Below are 15,383 nucleotides of genomic sequence, written 5' to 3'. Positions count from 1 at the left end.
ACAAGTGGTGTTCCCCAGGGCTCAGTACCGGGGCCGGTTCTGTTTAATATCTTTCTCAACGACCTGGACGAGGGGATCGAGTGCACCCTCACTCAGTAAGTTTGCAGCCGACACCAAGTTGGGCGGGAGCGTCGATCTGCTTGAGGGTAGGATGGCTCTACAGAGGGATCTGGACAGGCTGGATCGATGGGCCGAGGCCGATGGTATGAGGTTCAACAAGGCCAAGTGCCGGGTCCTGCACTTGGGTCACAACAACCCCGTGCAACGCTACAGGCTTGGGGAAGAGTGGCTGGAAAGCTGCCCGGCAGAAAAGAGCCTGGGGGTATTGGTAGACAGCCGTCTGAATGTGAGCCAGCAGTGTGCCCAGGTGGCCAAGGCGGCCAACAGCATCCTGGCCTGTATCAGGAATAGCGTGGCGAGCAGGACTGGGGAAGCGACTGTCCCCCTGTACTCAGCACCGCTGAGGCCGCACCTCGAATACTGTGTTCAGTTTTGGGCCTCTCACTACAAGAAAGACACGGAGGTGCTGGAGCGTGTCCGGAGAAGGGCAACGGAGCTGGTGAGGGGTCTGGAGCACAAGGCTTATGAGGAGCGGCTGAGGGAACTGGGGTGGCTTAGCCTGGAGTAAAGGAGGCTGAGGGGAGACCTTATCGCTCTCTACAACTACCGGAAAGGAGGTTGTAGCGAGGCGGGGGTTGGTCTCTTCTCCCAAGTAACAGGCGATAGGACGAGAGGAAACGGCCTCGAGTTGCGCCAGGGGAGGTTTAGGACGGATATTAGGAAAAATTTCTTCGCGGAAAGGGTTATCGAACGTTGGACCAGGCTGCCCAGGGAAGTGGTTGAATCACCATCCCTGGAGGTATTTAAAAGACGGGTAGACGCGGCGCTTAGGGACGTGGTTTGGTGGCGGTTTTGGCAGCGTTAGGTTAATGGTTGGACTCGATGATCTTAAAGGTCCCTTCCGACCTAGACGATTCTATGAAATCAGGCAAGGAAGGCAGGAGCCCAGCATGGCTGAGTAAGGACCTTCTGGTCGAGCTGAAGCGCAAGGAGGAAATGCGTAGGCGGTGGAAGCAGAGACACGCATCCTGGGAAGAATATAGGGATGGGGTCGGGAAAGCTAAGGCACAGCTGGAGCTGAATTTGGCAAGGGATGTGAAGAAGAATCATAAGAAGGGCTTCTACAGGTGCGTTGGTCAGAAAAGGAAGACTAAAGAAAACGCACCCCACCCCCACCCCCCTCCGATAGGTAAGACAGGAGAGCTAGCGCCAACCGACATGGAGAAGGCCGAGGCACTCAAGGATTTTTCTCCTCCGTTGTCGCCGGCAATCACCGTTCCCGCATCTCTCAAGTCCCTGAACCTCAAGGCAGGGACTGGGGGAACAAAGTCCCTCCCATCGTAGGAAAGGATCCGGTTCGAGACCACCTGAGGAACCTGAACATACGCAAGTCCTGCACTGGGGAGGAACAACCCCATGCACCAGTAGATGCTGGAGGCCGACTGGCTGGAGAGCAGCTTTGCTGACGTGGGGGGCTCCTGGTGGACATCAAGTTGAACGTGAGCCGACAACGTGCCCTTGCCGCAAAGGCGGCTAAGGATATCCTTAGCCCGCTACAGAGGAAAGCAGGGTTTATACATGTTACAATACAGTTGTGTAGACCAATCAAATTGCTCACTATCCCCGGGGGTGCAGGGCACCAGAGACCACCCTTGGGCAGCTTTGGGGGCACTGCCTGTTTTTCTACGAGCCTCCTACCCAGCTTAGCGCAAATCCTATCTCGATCTGCGCCCCCCCCCCACACCCACACCCACACAGCCCTCGAGCCACCAGTGCTGAAGACACGCTTTGTATTGTATTTTCTCCCAGGAGGCGCGCAGCTTAGAAACGTCTGCAATCCAAGCGGGGCTTGCAGGGAACAATTGAGAGCAACTTCTGTCGGTTCTGGGGAGTGTTCTGAAAAGTTAAGGCCTGCCCTGCCCTGGCAAAAGCAGTCCTTTGACTGGAGGGAGCAGCACCAAAAAGCCACAAGCACGTTTGGGGTGGAGTTGACGCGGTAATAAATAACAGTCAATAGTACTTGTAGCTACAACAGCCTCTTCTGAGACCTCGTCGCCCGCCCACAGGGTCGCAGCACTACACGGCACGGATCCCTCCGCGGACTGGCCCAACGTCTTCTCCCTCCGCCCCCAGGTCGGATCCCTCCGCGCCCCGAGGGCACGCAAACTCCCTGAGCCCCGCTAAGCACCAGGTCGACGAGGGCGGACCCGCCGGGGGGCCGGGGACAAGCGAAAACGACAGACGAGACAGCCAATCGAGACGCGGGATCGGCCGGCGGCCATCTGGCGGCCCAATGGGCGCCGCGGAGGGCCTGGCCGAGTGGAGGAAGCGCGGGGGCGACAAGGGGCGTTGTCGTGGCCGACGAGCTTATTGGGGCGCGGGCCGCCCGGCCTGGTGCCGCCGCCACCCGCAGTGTTTTCGGGAAGATCATCGGCAAGGCGCTTCCCCGCCAACGTCGCCTACGAGGACGAGGAGGTAGCCGCGGCTTTGCTCTGAGCGCGGTTCCTCCTCCCTCCCCCCGTCCCCCCCTCCCCCCGCGCTCGCAGGCACCCTGAGCCGAGGACCCGTTGCGCGGTGCCCGGGAGCGCGGCAGGGCGGGTGGCGGCCTTGCTGCGGGCGGGCGGTGGAGGGACGGGGCCTCTCTGGGTTGTGGCGCTCTCTACTGCGCGATCCCTATAACATCGCGCTTCTTCGGTGCGGCCCCCCCGCCCCCGGCTGCCGCGGCGCGTACTGGGTTGCTGGTGCTGGCCGGCTCGCCTCGGTTCCCAGCCCCGCCGTGTCGCGTGCGCGCGTGCGTAGAGGAGGGCCTCTGACGGTAAGGCACTTGGTGGCAGCCGCAGACGTTTGCCGCGTGATATCCCTTTGGCACTGCAAGTCGTGCAAAGTTTGCTGCCGAGGGATGCGAGTGGTCCTACCTCGTGTAGGACGACAGTCTTGAAACCTTAGATTAAGCGCACGCAGTCGGTCTCCTCGGGGATTCCAGGCGTATGTATGTAAACGGTGAACGTCTGAGTGGTGACCGTAATGAGTTAGTTCTGCGTAGGAGAAAGGCAGGTCTTGATGTGCCTCCTAATAGCACTGTAGAGATTTCACAGCTCTGCTGTGCTAGGCTTTGGTTCTGCGCCCCCAAACTGGATTGTTACAGCTTTTCTTATTTTTCTTTACCAAAAAAGTAAATCCAGGAACTCGTCATCCTTAGGAAACGATCGACCCGAATTAAAACGTACTGGAGGTCGCTAGTCTGAAGTACTGGCCCGCCTCCTTGCCCCCATCACCTTGCATGCCGAATCCCACTTCTGGAGGGGGCTCTGTAAAGACGTTGTATTTTTTTGTACAGAAAGCATTAATATCGCGTAAGAAAAATCAACGTTTCGGCTTGCATTTGGGGTATCCGGTAGTCTGCTTCTGTAGGAGTTCGGTGGGGCATATTGATTTGCTTAAGCTATTATTACCTTTCTCTGAAGCCAATGACGTTTTAACTGTTTACTCTTCCTCCAGCGCCTTGCGTTCCGTGATCTTTCACCCCAAGCTCCGACGCTTTTCCTAGCCATGCCTAAGGAGGCAATTATGAGGTTAAGCGAAGCAGAAGATCCCGGTGAATGTGTAAGTACTGTGGAAGCTTTCTGTACGCTAAACTGTACCTGTCGTTAGTTCCTAATTTAGTAGACTCTTTCCCATCCCCCCTTTTCCCCTTGATAGGGCACGGTAGGCTGGTTTGGGTTTTCTGGCGCTATAATCTTTTCTCTCTGGCTTGTAATGGAGCTGAGCTTTTTGACCGAAAGTAGCGATATAAAGCAATGCTCATCCCTGGGTACGTACTCCTGGTGCAAAATGCAGTGTTGTTTTGGAGCGCAGGGTGATGCCTACTGTCACGGTTTAGAGCAAGAGGAGGAGTAGTACTTCTTCTAATACGGAGAAGAGGGCTTGGGGTTTTTGGCAGGTCGGGGGTGAGGAAGGGCAAAGCTGGTCGAGAGGTGCTGGATGCTTCGCTTTTGGCTATAAAAGTCAAGTTCAGAGACTTTGTAAACCCACGCAAAAGGCAGCCTGAAGCTTATTTTCCACCCGAGTTGCGTATGTTGCCTGAAGAGATAACGGGGGGCTTTAACCCGGAGACAAACTTAGCTTCTGTGGCTGTTTTGTAGTCCGTTACTGTCTAGCTTGAAAACAATTGCGTAGCCCTTTTTCTTTCCCCCCCCCTACAGTGTGCGTAATCGGTCTTTGTAGCTTTGCTTGGAAAATGCCGGTTGCAGGCGGACAGACAGTAATTTGAAGCGCAGTGGTTGAATTGCTAGGAGTTGGCTAACTGGTTTCTCTGGGTGCTTCTCTGCTCTCATTCCTCCCCTCCCTGCCCTCTCCCCTTTTTGTGTGTGGCTTTTTATTTTACTTATTTATGGTTTTGTACTTCCTTCTCCAGCTTCTTGGGCATTTAATGATTGTTGGCAAGCAGCGTGCTGCTCACCTGGGCCTGACCGATGGATTCCGGATGGTTGCGGATGAAGGGCCCGAGGGTGGGCAGCCTGTCTGTCACGTACATCTACGTATTCTGGGTGGCCGTCAGTTGGGCTGGCCGCCTGGCTGAGATTTTTGCACCGCAAGAGTTGCTGCACGTGTACAAATCGCCGCTGAATGGATTTCGTCTGTTGCCCGTCGATCTAGGCACTGTTGATGTCGAATGTTTTGTGCCGCGTGTCTGTGGAAGGTAATAAAAGCTGTGAGCAGCAGTTGCACAATAAAGATTTAGCATGGGGATCTCACCTCCGTCTTGTGCGTCTTACTGAGGGAAATAGTTCCGCAAGTTAAAACGGCGTCTCCCCGGAGTGTAAGTACGTGGACTGTGTCGGTCTGTTAACAGTGTTCTATAGATAGATAGTGATTTGGCCAGTCATTTGAAGCGTGACGCTGGGACGGCTTAGCAGTCTCCTGCGTCCTGTAGGAAGCAGACTCTTGGCTCTTTGGAAGCGGTACGCAAATGTACGTAAAGCCAGTGTAGGCGGCTGCTGCTGCAACACCTTTAGAAAATACTGTATGCGACGCTACAGGCATGCCATACAAGGGTGCTTTCGGCACAGTGCAATGCGTTGGAAGCATCCAACTCCTGTTGGAGCACTTCATCAAGGGCTGTGTGATAAGGCCCCGTTGATAATCCCTTTTCTGCCGAGGAGGGACGTGGTAGGAGAAAACAATTGGTCTGAATGGCAGCTGTGGTGCTTCCATAGCACGGTGGAATATCTCTCTTGGTCCATTTGGGTCAGCTGTCCTGGCTGTGTCCCCTGCCAGCCTCTTGCCCACCCCCAGCTTACTGGACTGTGGGGGTGGGGGTGGCTGGAGAGACAGCCTCCGTGCTGTGGGAGCACTGCTCGGCAGTAGCCAGAACACTGGTGTGTTATCAACACCCTTCCAGCTACAGCTACGAAGCACAGCACTATGAGGGCTGCTGTGGGGAAAGTTACCTTCCATCCCAGCCAGACCCAAACCAAAGCTACGTCGCAGGGAGACAGCAAACTTCATCTTTCTTTAACAGCTATTAAAAAAGGGAGACGGGCATGGGAAAGCAGGGCCATCCTTCGTTGCCCTTGAACGCTGCGTCCGACCTTTTGTGGGAAAGCCTCCGTCCTCTTCTTTGTAGCCGCCCTTTAAGTACTGGCAGACTGCGATGAGGTTCCCTCCCCCGCGAGCCTTCTCTTCTGCAAGGGAGAAGAGACCCGACTCCTTCAGCCTTTCCTCCTAGGGCAGGTTCTCCAGCCCTTTGGTCATCTTTGCGGCCCTCCTTGGGACCTTCCCCAGTCGGTCTGCGTCTCTTTTTTGAATTGTGGGGACCAGAACTGGACACGGCGCTCCAGGTGTGGCCTGCGGGGGTAGCCTGTGTGAGAAGAGGCCAGGGTCTGCCCTGTGCTGGACGCAGCTGGTGCCAGCCAGCTAGGCACTGGACTTGCCGCAGGCCAAAGCTGAGCGGCTCAGCGAAGCCGGGGGCGCCCCTGTGAAAACCTATTGAAGAAAGGGCAAAGCGCTGTCCGGGGCAGGTATTTCCCTGCTGCCTGTGGGTCCGGCCGGTGGATGTTTCCTGAAGGAACTTTTTCATCCTATTTTCTCCCCCTGTCCTGTTGAGGAGGGGCAGTGAGAGAGCGGCTGGGCGGGCCCCTGACAGCCGGCCGAGGTCAATCCATCACAAAGCCTAAAGGGCAGATTCCTCCATGTAGAAGTGTTGAAGGGGGTTGGTGCTTTAAGGAACGATAGTGACTGGGGTTTTGGAGACAGGAAAGTCAGGAAATCGCTGGGGATCCAGTTGCTTCGAGGGGGGGAAATTCCAAGAGAAAAAGCCTTCTTTCTGAGCAATAAGAGGCTCTTGTGAGCAGAGGGCTCTAGTCTCCCTTTGTTCTCGCTTGGTAATGAAAGAGACAAGGCACCGGAACTCCTGCGTGCGAAGGGATGAAAATGTGCGGAGCCTGTTGGATGCTCTTTGTGTGCGCGTGTTGGAAACCCAGGAACAGCTATAAGGAGGTGGGTGTGAGCTTGGTTAACTTGGCCAAGCCAACCACGCAAAGCTGACCCAACCTCCCGCCCGCATCAGAACCAGTGCCACCAGAAAAGCACGTAAGGTGTTAGCAATTGGAGATCCCCTACTGAGAGGCACCGACGCACTCGTTTGCCGTCCAGGCGATTTCTCTCGAGAAGTCTGCTGCCTACCAGGGGCTCGCATCCGTGGCGTCGCCGAGGGGCTGCCGAGCCTGGTGATCCCTGCAGATTATCATGCGCTCCTACTATTCCGCGTAGGGTCTGACGAGGCAGCTTAGAACCCTCCAAAGAGACTTTATGTCCCTCGGAGCAATGTTAAAAGGATCAGGAGCACAGGTGGTGGTCTCCTCTCTCCTCCCAGTCAGAGGGAGGGGTCCAGGAAGGAGGAGACGAATTGAACAGGTGAATGCCTGGCTGCGTAGCTGGTGCCATACTCGAGGTTTTGGCTTCTGTGATCACGGGTGTACCTTTGAGAAGCCGGGTCTGTTGGGAGCTGATGGGATTCGCCTGACCAAGCGGGGCAAGAGGGTCTTTGCCAACAAGCTGGCCGGACTTACAAGGAGGGCTTTAAACTAGGCTCAGCGGGGGAAGGGGATGGAGTTCTGAGCAACAGAGAAGAGCCAGGGGCTGCTGATGCGTTAGGAACCAACAGGGGAACCCCTGAGAAATGCCGCAAAGGACTTGGGGCTTGATCCTCCAGAAAGGCGACACGGTCGGCAGCCCAACTGAAGTGCCTCTATACCACTGCGCGCAGCACAGGTAACAAACAGGAGGAGTTGGAAGCCCCTGTGCAGAAGGAGCAGAAGGGAGCTGGCAGCTCTTTCAGGACGTTTTTTCTTCGAGCACAAGAGCTCTCGATTCCCACGCGTAAGAAATGGGAAAATAGAAATTCGTCTACCTAGACTTTAGTAAAGCCTTTGACACCGTTTCCCACAGCGTTCTCCTGGAGAAACTGGCTGCTCATGGCTTGGACGGGCGTACTCTTTGCTGGGTAAAGAACTGGCTGGAGGGCCGGGCCCAGGGAGTTGTGGTGAATGGAGTTAAATCCAGTTGGCGGCCGGTCACAAGTGGTGTTCCCCAGGGCTCAGTACCGGGGCCGGTTCTGTTTAATATCTTTCTCAACGACCTGGACGAGGGGATCGAGTGCACCCTCACTCAGTAAGTTTGCAGCCGACACCAAGTTGGGCGGGAGCGTCGATCTGCTTGAGGGTAGGATGGCTCTACAGAGGGATCTGGACAGGCTGGATCGATGGGCCGAGGCCGATGGTATGAGGTTCAACAAGGCCAAGTGCCGGGTCCTGCACTTGGGTCACAACAACCCCGTGCAACGCTACAGGCTTGGGGAAGAGTGGCTGGAAAGCTGCCCGGCAGAAAAGAGCCTGGGGGTATTGGTAGACAGCCGTCTGAATGTGAGCCAGCAGTGTGCCCAGGTGGCCAAGGCGGCCAACAGCATCCTGGCCTGTATCAGGAATAGCGTGGCGAGCAGGACTGGGGAAGCGACTGTCCCCCTGTACTCAGCACCGCTGAGGCCGCACCTCGAATACTGTGTTCAGTTTTGGGCCTCTCACTACAAGAAAGACACGGAGGTGCTGGAGCGTGTCCGGAGAAGGGCAACGGAGCTGGTGAGGGGTCTGGAGCACAAGGCTTATGAGGAGCGGCTGAGGGAACTGGGGTGGCTTAGCCTGGAGTAAAGGAGGCTGAGGGGAGACCTTATCGCTCTCTACAACTACCGGAAAGGAGGTTGTAGCGAGGCGGGGGTTGGTCTCTTCTCCCAAGTAACAGGCGATAGGACGAGAGGAAACGGCCTCGAGTTGCGCCAGGGGAGGTTTAGGACGGATATTAGGAAAAATTTCTTCGCGGAAAGGGTTATCGAACGTTGGACCAGGCTGCCCAGGGAAGTGGTTGAATCACCATCCCTGGAGGTATTTAAAAGACGGGTAGACGCGGCGCTTAGGGACGTGGTTTGGTGGCGGTTTTGGCAGCGTTAGGTTAATGGTTGGACTCGATGATCTTAAAGGTCCCTTCCGACCTAGACGATTCTATGAAATCAGGCAAGGAAGGCAGGAGCCCAGCATGGCTGAGTAAGGACCTTCTGGTCGAGCTGAAGCGCAAGGAGGAAATGCGTAGGCGGTGGAAGCAGAGACACGCATCCTGGGAAGAATATAGGGATGGGGTCGGGAAAGCTAAGGCACAGCTGGAGCTGAATTTGGCAAGGGATGTGAAGAAGAATCATAAGAAGGGCTTCTACAGGTGCGTTGGTCAGAAAAGGAAGACTAAAGAAAACGCACCCCACCCCCACCCCCCTCCGATAGGTAAGACAGGAGAGCTAGCGCCAACCGACATGGAGAAGGCCGAGGCACTCAAGGATTTTTCTCCTCCGTTGTCGCCGGCAATCACCTTTCCCGCATCTCTCAAGTCCCTGAACCTCAAGGCAGGGACTGGGGGAACAAAGTCCCTCCCATCGTAGGAAAGGATCCGGTTCGAGACCACCTGAGGAACCTGAACATACGCAAGTCCTGCACTGGGGAGGAACAACCCCATGCACCAGTAGATGCTGGAGGCCGACTGGCTGGAGAGCAGCTTTGCTGACGTGGGGGGCTCCTGGTGGACATCAAGTTGAACGTGAGCCGACAACGTGCCCTTGCCGCAAAGGCGGCTAAGGATATCCTTAGCCCGCTACAGAGGAAAGCAGGGTTTATACATGTTACAATACAGTTGTGTAGACCAATCAAATTGCTCACTATCCCCGGGGGTGCAGGGCACCAGAGACCACCCTTGGGCAGCTTTGGGGGCACTGCCTGTTTTTCTACGAGCCTCCTACCCAGCTTAGCGCAAATCCTATCTCGATCTGCGCCCCCCCCCCACACCCACACACACACAGCCCTCGAGCCACCAGTGCTGAAGACACGCTTTGTATTGTATTTTCTCCCAGGAGGCGCGCAGCTTAGAAACGTCTGCAATCCAAGCGGGGCTTGCAGGGAACAATTGAGAGCAACTTCTGTCGGTTCTGGGGAGTGTTCTGAAAAGTTAAGGCCTGCCCTGCCCTGGCAAAAGCAGTCCTTTGACTGGAGGGAGCAGCACCAAAAAGCCACAAGCACGTTTGGGGTGGAGTTGACGCGGTAATAAATAACAGTCAATAGTACTTGTAGCTACAACAGCCTCTTCTGAGACCTCGTCGCCCGCCCACAGGGTCGCAGCACTACACGGCACGGATCCCTCCGCGGACTGGCCCAACGTCTTCTCCCTCCGCCCCCAGGTCGGATCCCTCCGCGCCCCGAGGGCACGCAAACTCCCTGAGCCCCGCTAAGCACCAGGTCGACGAGGGCGGACCCGCCGGGGGGCCGGGGACAAGCGAAAACGACAGACGAGACAGCCAATCGAGACGCGGGATCGGCCGGCGGCCATCTGGCGGCCCAATGGGCGCCGCGGAGGGCCTGGCCGAGTGGAGGAAGCGCGGGGGCGACAAGGGGCGTTGTCGTGGCCGACGAGCTTATTGGGGCGCGGGCCGCCCGGCCTGGTGCCGCCGCCACCCGCAGTGTTTTCGGGAAGATCATCGGCAAGGCGCTTCCCCGCCAACGTCGCCTACGAGGACGAGGAGGTAGCCGCGGCTTTGCTCTGAGCGCGGTTCCTCCTCCCTCCCCCCGTCCCCCCCCTCCCCCCGCGCTCGCAGGCACCCTGAGCCGAGGACCCGTTGCGCGGTGCCCGGGAGCGCGGCAGGGCGGGTGGCGGCCTTGCTGCGGGCGGGCGGGCGGTGGAGGGACGGGGCCTCTCTGGGTTGTGGCGCTCTCTACTGCGCGATCCCTATAACATCGCGCTTCTTCGGTGCGGCCCCCCCCGCCCCCGGCTGCCGCGGCGCGTACTGGGTTGCTGGTGCTGGCCGGCTCGCCTCGGTTCCCAGCCCCGCCGTGTCGCGTGCGCGCGTGCGTAGAGGAGGGCCTCTGACGGTAAGGCACTTGGTGGCAGCCGCAGACGTTTGCCGCGTGATATCCCTTTGGCACTGCAAGTCGTGCAAAGTTTGCTGCCGAGGGATGCGAGTGGTCCTACCTCGTGTAGGACGACAGTCTTGAAACCTTAGATTAAGCGCACGCAGTCGGTCTCCTCGGGGATTCCAGGCGTATGTATGTAAACGGTGAACGTCTGAGTGGTGACCGTAATGAGTTAGTTCTGCGTAGGAGAAAGGCAGGTCTTGATGTGCCTCCTAATAGCACTGTAGAGATTTCACAGCTCTGCTGTGCTAGGCTTTGGTTCTGCGCCCCCAAACTGGATTGTTACAGCTTTTCTTATTTTTCTTTACCAAAAAAGTAAATCCAGGAACTCGTCATCCTTAGGAAACGATCGACCCGAATTAAAACGTACTGGAGGTCGCTAGTCTGAAGTACTGGCCCGCCTCCTTGCCCCCATCACCTTGCATGCCGAATCCCACTTCTGGAGGGGGCTCTGTAAAGACGTTGTATTTTTTTGTACAGAAAGCATTAATATCGCGTAAGAAAAATCAACGTTTCGGCTTGCGTTTGGGGTATCCGGTAGTCTGCTTCTGTAGGAGTTCGGTGGGGCATATTGATTTGCTTAAGCTATTATTACCTTTCTCTGAAGCCAATGACGTTTTAACTGTTTACTCTTCCTCCAGCGCCTTGCGTTCCGTGATCTTTCACCCCAAGCTCCGACGCTTTTCCTAGCCATGCCTAAGGAGGCAATTATGAGGTTAAGCGAAGCAGAAGATCCTGGTGAATGTGTAAGTACTGTGGAAGCTTTCTGTACGCTAAACTGTACCTGTCGTTAGTTCCTAATTTAGTAGACTCTTTCCCATCCCCCCTTTTCCCCTTGATAGGGCACGGTAGGCTGGTTTGGGTTTTCTGGCGCTATAATCTTTTCTCTCTGGCTTGTAATGGAGCTGAGCTTTTTGACCGAAAGTAGCGATATAAAGCAATGCTCATCCCTGGGTACGTACTCCTGGTGCAAAATGCAGTGTTGTTTTGGAGCGCAGGGTGATGCCTACTGTCACGGTTTAGAGCAAGAGGAGGAGTAGTACTTCTTCTAATACGGAGAAGAGGGCTTGGGGTTTTTGGCAGGTCGGGGGTGAGGAAGGGCAAAGCTGGTCGAGAGGTGCTGGATGCTTCGCTTTTGGCTATAAAAGTCAAGTTCAGAGACTTTGTAAACCCACGCAAAAGGCAGCCTGAAGCTTATTTTCCACCCGAGTTGCGTATGTTGCCTGAAGAGATAACGGGGGGCTTTAACCCGGAGACAAACTTAGCTTCTGTGGCTGTTTTGTAGTCCGTTACTGTCTAGCTTGAAAACAATTGCGTAGCCCTTTTTCTTTCCCCCCCCCTACAGTGTGCGTAATCGGTCTTTGTAGCTTTGCTTGGAAAATGCCGGTTGCAGGCGGACAGACAGTAATTTGAAGCGCAGTGGTTGAATTGCTAGGAGTTGGCTAACTGGTTTCTCTGGGTGCTTCTCTGCTCTCATTCCTCCCCTCCCTGCCCTCTCCCCTTTTTGTGTGTGGCTTTTTATTTTACTTATTTATGGTTTTGTACTTCCTTCTCCAGCTTCTTGGGCATTTAATGATTGTTGGCAAGCAGCGTGCTGCTCACCTGGGCCTGACCGATGGATTCCGGATGGTTGCGGATGAAGGGCCCGAGGGTGGGCAGCCTGTCTGTCACGTACATCTACGTATTCTGGGTGGCCGTCAGTTGGGCTGGCCGCCTGGCTGAGACTTTTGCACCGCAAGAGCTGCTGCACGTGTACAAATCGCCGCTGAATGGATTTCGTCTGTTGCCCGTCGATCTAGGCACTGTTGATGTCGAATGTTTTGTGCCGCGTGTCTGTGGAAGGTAATAAAAGCTGTGAGCAGCAGTTGCACAATAAAGATTTAGCATGGGGATCTCACCTCCGTCTTGTGCGTCTTACTGAGGGAAATAGTTCCGCAAGTTAAAACGGCGTCTCCCCGGAGTGTAAGTACGTGGACTGTGTCGGTCTGTTAACAGTGTTCTATAGATAGATAGTGATTTGGCCAGTCATTTGAAGCGTGACGCTGGGACGGCTTAGCAGTCTCCTGCGTCCTGTAGGAAGCAGACTCTTGGCTCTTTGGAAGCGGTACGCAAATGTACGTAAAGCCAGTGTAGGCGGCTGCTGCTGCAACACCTTTAGAAAATACTGTATGCGACGCTACAGGCATGCCATACAAGGGTGCTTTCGGCACAGTGCAATGCGTTGGAAGCATCCAACTCCTGTTGGAGCACTTCATCAAGGGCTGTGTGATAAGGCCCCGTTGATAATCCCTTTTCTGCCGAGGAGGGACGTGGTAGGAGAAAACAATTGGTCTGAATGGCAGCTGTGGTGCTTCCATAGCACGGTGGAATATCTCTCTTGGTCCATTTGGGTCAGCTGTCCTGGCTGTGTCCCCTGCCAGCCTCTTGCCCACCCCCCAGCTTACTGGACTGTGGGGGTGGGGGTGGCTGGAGAGACAGCCTCCGTGCTGTGGGAGCACTGCTCGGCAGTAGCCAGAACACTGGTGTGTTATCAACACCTTCCAGCTACAGCTACGAAGCACAGCACTATGAGGGCTGCTGTGGGGAAAGTTACCTTCCATCCCAGCCAGACCCCAAACCAAAGCTACGTCGCAGGGAGACAGCAAACTTCATCTTTCTTTAACAGCTATTAAAAAAGGGAGACGGGCATGGGAAAGCAGGGCCATCCTTCGTTGCCCTTGAACGCTGCGTCCGACCTTTTGTGGGAAAGCCTCCGTCCTCTTCTTTGTAGCCGCCCTTTAAGTACTGGCAGACTGCGATGAGGTTCCCTCCCCCGCGAGCCTTCTCTTCTGCAAGGGAGAAGAGACCCGACTCCTTCAGCCTTTCCTCCTAGGGCAGGTTCTCCAGCCCTTTGGTCATCTTTGCGGCCCTCCTTGGGACCTTCCCCAGTCGGTCTGCGTCTCTTTTTTTGAATTGTGGGTACCAGAACTGGACACGGCGCTCCAGGTGTGGCCTGCGGGGGTAGCCTGTGTGAGAAGAGGCCAGGGTCTGCCCTGTGCTGGACGCAGCTGGTGCCAGCCAGCTAGGCACTGGACTTGCCGCAGGCCAAAGCTGAGCGGCTCAGCGAAGCCGGGGGCGCCCCTGTGAAAACCTATCGAAGAAAGGGCAAAGCGCTGTCCGGGGCAGGTATTTCCCTGCTGCCTGTGGGTCCGGCCGGTGGATGTTTCCTGAAGGAACTTTTTCATCCTATTTTCTCCCCCTGTCCTGTTGAGGAGGGGCAGTGAGAGAGCGGCTGGGCGGGCCCCTGACAGCCGGCCGAGGTCAATCCATCACAAAGCCTAAAGGGCAGATTCCTCCATGTAGAAGTGTTGAAGGGGGTTGGTGCTTTAAGGAACGATAGTGACTGGGGTTTTGGAGACAGGAAAGTCGGGAAATCGCTGGGGATCCAGTTGCTTCGAGGGGGGGAAATTCCAAGAGAAAAAGCCTTCTTTCTGAGCAATAAGAGGCTCTTGTGAGCAGAGGGCTCTAGTCTCCCTTTGTTCTCGCTTGGTAATGAAAGAGACAAGGCACCGGAACTCCTGCGTGCGAAGGGATGAAAATGTGCGGAGCCTGTTGGATGCTCTTTGTGTGCGCGTGTTGGAAACCCAGGAACAGCTATAAGGAGGTGGGTGTGAGCTTGGTTAACTTGGCCAAGCCAACCACGCAAAGCTGACCCAACCTCCCGCCCGCATCAGAACCAGTGCCACCAGAAAAGCACGTAAGGTGTTAGCAATTGGAGATCCCCTACTGAGAGGCACCGACGCACCCGTTTGCCGTCCAGGCGATTTCTCTCGAGAAGTCTGCTGCCTACCAGGGGCTCGCATCCGTGGCGTCGCCGAGGGGCTGCCGAGCCTGGTGATCCCTGCAGATTATCATGCGCTCCTACTATTCCGCGTAGGGTCTGACGAGGCAGCTTAGAACCCTCCAAAGAGACTTTATGTCCCTCGGAGCAATGTTAAAAGGATCAGGAGCACAGGTGGTGGTCTCCTCTCTCCTCCCAGTCAGAGGGAGGGGTCCAGGAAGGAGGAGACGAATTGAACAGGTGAATGCCTGGCTGCGTAGCTGGTGCCATACTCGAGGTTTTGGCTTCTGTGATCACGGGTGTACCTTTGAGAAGCCGGGTCTGTTGGGAGCTGATGGGATTCGCCTGACCAAGCGGGGCAAGAGGGTCTTTGCCAACAAGCTGGCCGGACTTACAAGGAGGGCTTTAAACTAGGCTCAGCGGGGGAAGGGGATGGAGTTCTGAGCAACAGAGAAGAGCCAGGGGCTGCTGATGCGTTAGGAACCAACAGGGGAACCCCTGAGAAATGCCGCAAAGGACTTGGGGCTTGATCCTCCAGAAAGGCGACACGGTCGGCAGCCCAACTGAAGTGCCTCTATACCACTGCGCGCAGCACAGGTAACAAACAGGAGGAGTTGGAAGCCCCTGTGCAGAAGGAGCAGAAGGGAGCTGGCAGCTCTTTCAGGACGTTTTTTCTTCGAGCACAAGAGCTCTCGATTCCCACGCGTAAGAAATGGGAAAATAGAAATTCGTCTACCTAGACTTTAGTAAAGCCTTTGACACCGTTTCCCACAGCGTTCTCCTGGAGAAACTGGCTGCTCATGGCTTGGACGGGCGTACTCTTTGCTGGGTAAAGAACTGGCTGGAGGGCCGGGCCCAGAGAGTTGTGGTGAATGGAGTTAAATCCAGTTGGCGGCCGGTCACAAGTGGTGTTCCCCAGGGCTCAGTACCGGGGCCGGTTCTGTTTAATATCTTTCTCAACGACCTGGACGAGGGGATCGAGTGCACCCTCACTCAGTAAGTTT

General features: G+C 55.8%; 2 long non-coding RNA genes across 3 annotated transcripts; both read left to right on the top strand.

Annotated features, from left to right (window-relative positions):
• The first annotated feature begins 2,395 nt into the window (after positions 1-2,395).
• LOC128902015 (uncharacterized) lies at positions 2,396-4,814 on the top strand. 2 transcript variants are annotated; one of them, XR_008463575.1, is made up of 3 exons: positions 2,396-2,535; positions 3,559-3,663; positions 4,475-4,814. It is a non-coding gene; the product is annotated as an uncharacterized LOC128902015 (long non-coding RNA). The 2 variants fall into 2 exon arrangements; XR_008463576.1 differs by lacking the exon at positions 2,396-2,535 and having other exon boundaries at positions 3,485-3,663.
• Positions 4,815-10,774: 5,960 nt separating this feature from the next.
• On the top strand, positions 10,775-12,456 carry LOC128902017 (uncharacterized). The gene is made up of 2 exons (XR_008463577.1): positions 10,775-11,305; positions 12,117-12,456. It is a non-coding gene; the product is annotated as an uncharacterized LOC128902017 (long non-coding RNA).
• The last annotated feature ends 2,927 nt before the right edge of the window (positions 12,457-15,383 follow it).

This window comes from Rissa tridactyla, chromosome W (genome assembly GCF_028500815.1).
Source record: "Rissa tridactyla isolate bRisTri1 chromosome W, bRisTri1.patW.cur.20221130, whole genome shotgun sequence".
NCBI classification, from domain to species: domain Eukaryota; kingdom Metazoa; phylum Chordata; class Aves; order Charadriiformes; family Laridae; genus Rissa; species Rissa tridactyla.
This window is presented reverse-complemented; position numbering and strand designations above follow the sequence as displayed.